Source organism: Prionailurus bengalensis, chromosome C1 (genome assembly GCF_016509475.1).
Source record: "Prionailurus bengalensis isolate Pbe53 chromosome C1, Fcat_Pben_1.1_paternal_pri, whole genome shotgun sequence".
Lineage (NCBI taxonomy): Eukaryota > Metazoa > Chordata > Mammalia > Carnivora > Felidae > Prionailurus > Prionailurus bengalensis.
The window spans coordinates 56,634,656-56,639,682 of NC_057345.1; the positions used below are offsets into that span (position 1 = coordinate 56,634,656).

The 5,027-nt window shown below is 40.9% G+C and overlaps 1 pseudogene; it reads left to right on the forward strand.

The window, feature by feature from the left end:
* Window positions 1-342: 342 nt before the first annotated feature.
* Window positions 343-1,921, forward strand: LOC122479597 (annotated as a pseudogene).
* The last annotated feature ends 3,106 nt before the right edge of the window (window positions 1,922-5,027 follow it).

The following is a 5,027-nucleotide window of genomic DNA, read 5'->3' on the forward strand; positions in this document are numbered from 1 at the left end:
CTCTTTTTGTTTACTGCAGTTTCAGTTCATCCTGACTAATATATAACACGTAGGTTCTGGTACCAGATTACTCTTGGGGAATCATTTCACCTTTCTGAATGTTGAGCATTGGATTTGATTTCTAAAGTGCTTTCGAGCTGTAATTTCCATGATTCTTTCTTTGTGTGTATATGATTCAGTTAGGGTAATGCTAGTTGCTTTAGCAGATAGATACTAGCATCTCAGTAACATAATACAAAAGATGTTCATTTCTCACTCATATAAAGTCCAAAAGAGGTATCTGACTGGCAAGTGTCTCTCCTCCAAGTAAAGATTTAGGGCTTCTTTTATCTTGTGGGTCTGCTATTTTGACCTGTGGGCTCCCAGCTCACCATGCTTCTTGTCACTAAGCCAGGGAAATAGAAAACAAAAATGGTATGTTATGGAGGGATGGAAGGTTATTGGACAGGTCTACAATTAGCACTTATCACTTTTGCTCACACTCCATTAGCTAAAAGAGGATCACATTTAATTACAAACAAGGCTGGAAAAGCTTCCAGGAAGGAGAAAAAATAGATTTGGTGTATAGTTACTCAGTGTCTGCCACAGTAAGCCCTTGACCCATGCTTGGTAGCTGGGCTCTGTATCTGTAATTCAAGCTGGTTAACTATATGTTATATCCCAGAAATTAGTCCTGTTGGTCCTGAAAGGGAATGCAAAGAGAAATATAGCCATCAACAAGTTGAACAAACAGAAATTTGTTAGTAGAAAATACTGAAATGAGGTCTTTAGGTCTGATTGAGGTTCTAGGCTTGGTTGCTATGAAGTGGTAAGAGAGGGATGGTTGGACCTTCAGGCTGTGTTTACATTTGAAGGGTGGGGGGGGGACAAAGACATAAAAACACCAATCATCCATTCATCCAACAAAGCTTTATCGCACATCACAACTCTGCTGGGAAGCAGCACATTTAAAGGTTATTGATAGTGTTGGTGGCATTAGATAGAGCACAGAAAGGGTGAATACTCAAGTGCAGCTCTCCTCCACAGTACCACCAGTGTTGCCTCCTAGTGGCTTCCTTGCTGGTTTCATGCCTCTCGCTCAGGCAGTAGGGAGTCTAGAGAAGTGACCTCCTGTCTCAAGACATGGTTTATAATTCCTTGAAATGACAAATTCATGCTCTCTTTCAGGGTGCCTCGGAGGCAGTGGGCTGCTTCAGGATGAAGATGAACATCTCTTTCCCAGCTACTGGCTGCCAGAAACTCACTGAAGTGGATGATGAACACAAACTTCCTACCTTTTATGAGAAATGTATGAACACAGAAGTTGCTGCTGATGCTCTGGGTGAAGAATGGAGGGTTATGTGGTCTGAGTCAGTGGTGGCAATGAAAAACAAGGCTTCTCCATGAAGCAGGGTGTCTTGACTCTTGGCTATGTCCACTTGCTGCTGACTTCTACAGAGCAAGGAGGACTGGAGGAAAAATGCAAATCTGTTCAGGGTTGCATTGTGGATGCCCATCTCAATGTTCTCAACTTGGTCATTGTAAAAAAGGGGAGAAGGATATTCCTGGATTCACTGATACTATTGTGTCTTGTCACCTGGGGCTCAAAAGAGCTAGCAGAATCTGCAAACTTTTCAATCTCTCTAAAGAAGATGATGTCCACCAGTATGTTGTGAGGAAGCCGCTACACAGAGAAGGTAAGAAACCTAGAACCAAGTGCCCAAGATTCAGTCTTGTTACCCCATGTGTCCCCCAACACAAGTGTTGGCATATTGCTCTAAAGAAACAGTGTACTAAGAAGAATAAGGAAGACGTTGCAGAGTATACTAAATTTTTGGTCAAGAGAATGAAGGAGGCCAAACAAACCCACCAGGAACAGATTGCCAAGAGATGGAGGCTGTCTTCTCTGAGATTTTCTACCTCTGAATCAAGTCAAAAATGAGATTTTCTGGGGCACCTCAGTGGCTAGGTTGGTCAAGCATCTGACTCTTGATTTTGGCTCAGGTCATGATCTCACGGTTCATGAGTTCAAGCCCCACATCAGGGTCTATGCTGACAGCACGGGATTCTCTCTCTCCCTGTCTCTCTTCCCCTCCCCTGCTTTTGCTCACATGCTCTCTCTCTCTCTCAAATAAATAAATAAATAATAAAAAATGTTAAAAATGAGATTTTCTAAGAGTAACAAATAAGTTAGACATTAAAAAATGACAAATTCATCTTATTTGGTACCTTGCAACTTAATTAAGGAGTATTTTCCACTATGGTGAAACAAACCAGAACCCACATTTGAAAGAAAAATTCTCTACCCGATATGCAATATTTAAAAAGTCATATATGGAAATGCCTGACCTTGACCACTCAGCCCCTCATTTCTCACTTCACTGTCTTTATCTTATGCATTACCATATTTATGCTTCCATTTGAGTCTCTGTGGCTTAAGGCTGCATTTGATTTTTTTCTTAGCTCCCTTTCCTGCATAATGTTTTTTTTTTTTTCATACTTCTCTAGGCTATGTGATTCTGAGTTAACACCTTCCATATAACATTCCTCTCCAGACACAACCCAAACTCTCATCTTGGAGGGCAGTTCCTGCTCAGACTGCCAATATCACTGGGGTAAGTTCCACACACATTCCACACCACTCTAACAGCTTTTATCACTTGTCCAGTATGATAGTATTTGTATTTTTGTCCGCCCATCACTCTTACTCTCCCTGCTTCTTCTGGTAACAGAATCTTACATAGGAATTACCAAATGATGCAATAAGCTTTATGGTCACAATGGACCAGAGTTTACAATCTATTTTTTAATGTCTGCCAGAGCCATGTGAAAAAAGATAAGAAAGGATCTTATTTCTTTTCTGAATATCTCAACCAGTTGTATGCTTCCTTCATTTAAAAGAAAAGCATAAATGGAAATATACAACACACTGAGTTTTTCTCTTTTTTTGCTAGAGAAACATCTACAATGTTCTATGTGCATACTGTGACTTCAGGGCAAGTGATCCTCAAGTAGCTGGGTTTTTTTGGTTTTTTTCCTACAAAAAAGTCTACATAGTTCACAACATTTTCTCTCTTTTTTTTAATGTTTATTTATTTTTGAGGGAGAGATAGAGCACAAGCGGGGGAGGGGCAGAGGGAGAGAGGGAGACACAGAATTCGAAGCAGGCTCCAGGTTCCGAGCTGTCAGCACAGAGCCTGACGCGGGGCTTGAACTCATGAACCGTGAGATCATGACCTGAGCCCATCTATTGTCCTGGCATAATTTTAACAATGCCACTTTCAATCTCAGAAGAGTTCCAAAGTAGTTACTTCAACTAGATTAGATACAAAAGGGATCTTGTGAAAATAGAAGATAATTAGAGGTGCCTGGTGGCTCACTTGGTTAAGTGTCTAACTCTTGGTTTTGGCTCAGGTCATGATTTCCCAGTTTTGTGGGTTACAGCCCTATGTCGGGCTCTGCAGTAATAGTGTGGAGCCTGCTTGGGATTTCCCTCTCACTCTCTCTCTCTGCCCCTCCCTGGCTTACTCTTCCCCCCTCTCCCTCTCTCCCTCCCCCTCAATTAAATAAATAAATAAATATTAAAAACTACAGGATAATTAAATGTTGAAATGGGGTGGGGATATCAGAAAAGGTTATGTAATTTTCTTTACTGGACATTCCTAAAATTAATAGTCAGCTGAAGGTTCTAAGAAAATTTGTCTATCCAGAGGGTGGACAATGAATTATGTTTCTGATGCTGTCAGAAACACATAAATTTCAATAGAGGTCCTGGGTAAACTGATAGTCATAGAGATATAAGTTCATGTTAAATAATTCCAGAAGTTCCTAATTTATGCTAGAATTATCTTAACATTTGGCCTAATGTCTTCCTTAGTTATGTTCTTGATTTTTTTTTACATTTATTTTCTCAAACCGCAGGTAGGTATCAGAATCCACCCACTGTCTCTAAAAGTCTCTGAGTTGTTCTCACTTACCTGTCATATTTTCAGGACCCCCAGGAACAAGTCACAGAGGTTGTTCAGGCAAAACGATCCAGAAGTTAAACACAACATGGAAGGCTTTCACCGCCCCTTGGCTTCTGATCCAACAGCTTTTCACTAAAACTGTCTTCACGGGTGTCAGAATAACACCTAGCTCATACATCCTACTTCTTGGTGCTTCATTTCATCCTATTGCTTGAATAGAAGCTCCTGCCTTCTTGGTTTTTGTGGTGCAGGCTGCTAACTGTTCCCCAATATCCAGTCTCTCTTTTCACCATGGTGATAGTGCCTTTCCCCTCTATTCCACACTTTGTTGCTGGTAATGTGGCTGCCAGCTAGAGATTAAGCACATTTGCTAGCCGCCCAGGCTTTAACTTTTTAATGTAAACAGAAGGTGTGTATATTATTTCCACATGTTTGCTGAAAGGAAACTTCTTGCCCTGGACTTGTTCTCTTTTTCCTTCCTGAGAACTGTAAACAAGATGTGCCAGCCACCCGGCTTTGACCACGCACATAATGACAGTGCTCTAGGGCTCTGCTACCCAAAGCGTAGTCCTTGGACTAGCACCATCAGCATCACCTGGATCCTTTTTATTTCTTTATGATGATTTTTTTAAGTTTTTTTTTTTTTTAATTTTAGTAACCCTCAACATGGGGTTCAAACTCATGATCCTGAGATCAAGAGTCACATGCTCTTCCAACTGAGCCAGCCGGGTACCCCCCTCACCTGGATGCTTTTTAGAAATACAGAATCTTGGGCCCCATTCTAGGCCCACTGAATCTGCATTTAGCAAGATCCTCAGGTGATTTAAATGCACATTAACATTTGAAAAGTACTGCTTTAGTAGAGGATGATGAATCAACAGGATAGAAGGAAAGTAGGTCTCAATTATTTTGTTAGAACACAGCTGTCTCCTCACCTGGTCTGCCTACCTGTAGACTATTATGAGAGAGCAGATAAAATTGTATCTTATTTAAGCCATTGAATTTGCGGGTCCCTTTTTGACCTCTACCCTAACTTATATGGTTATTATTCCTTGTAAGAGCAAACCTCCTTTTTAAGCC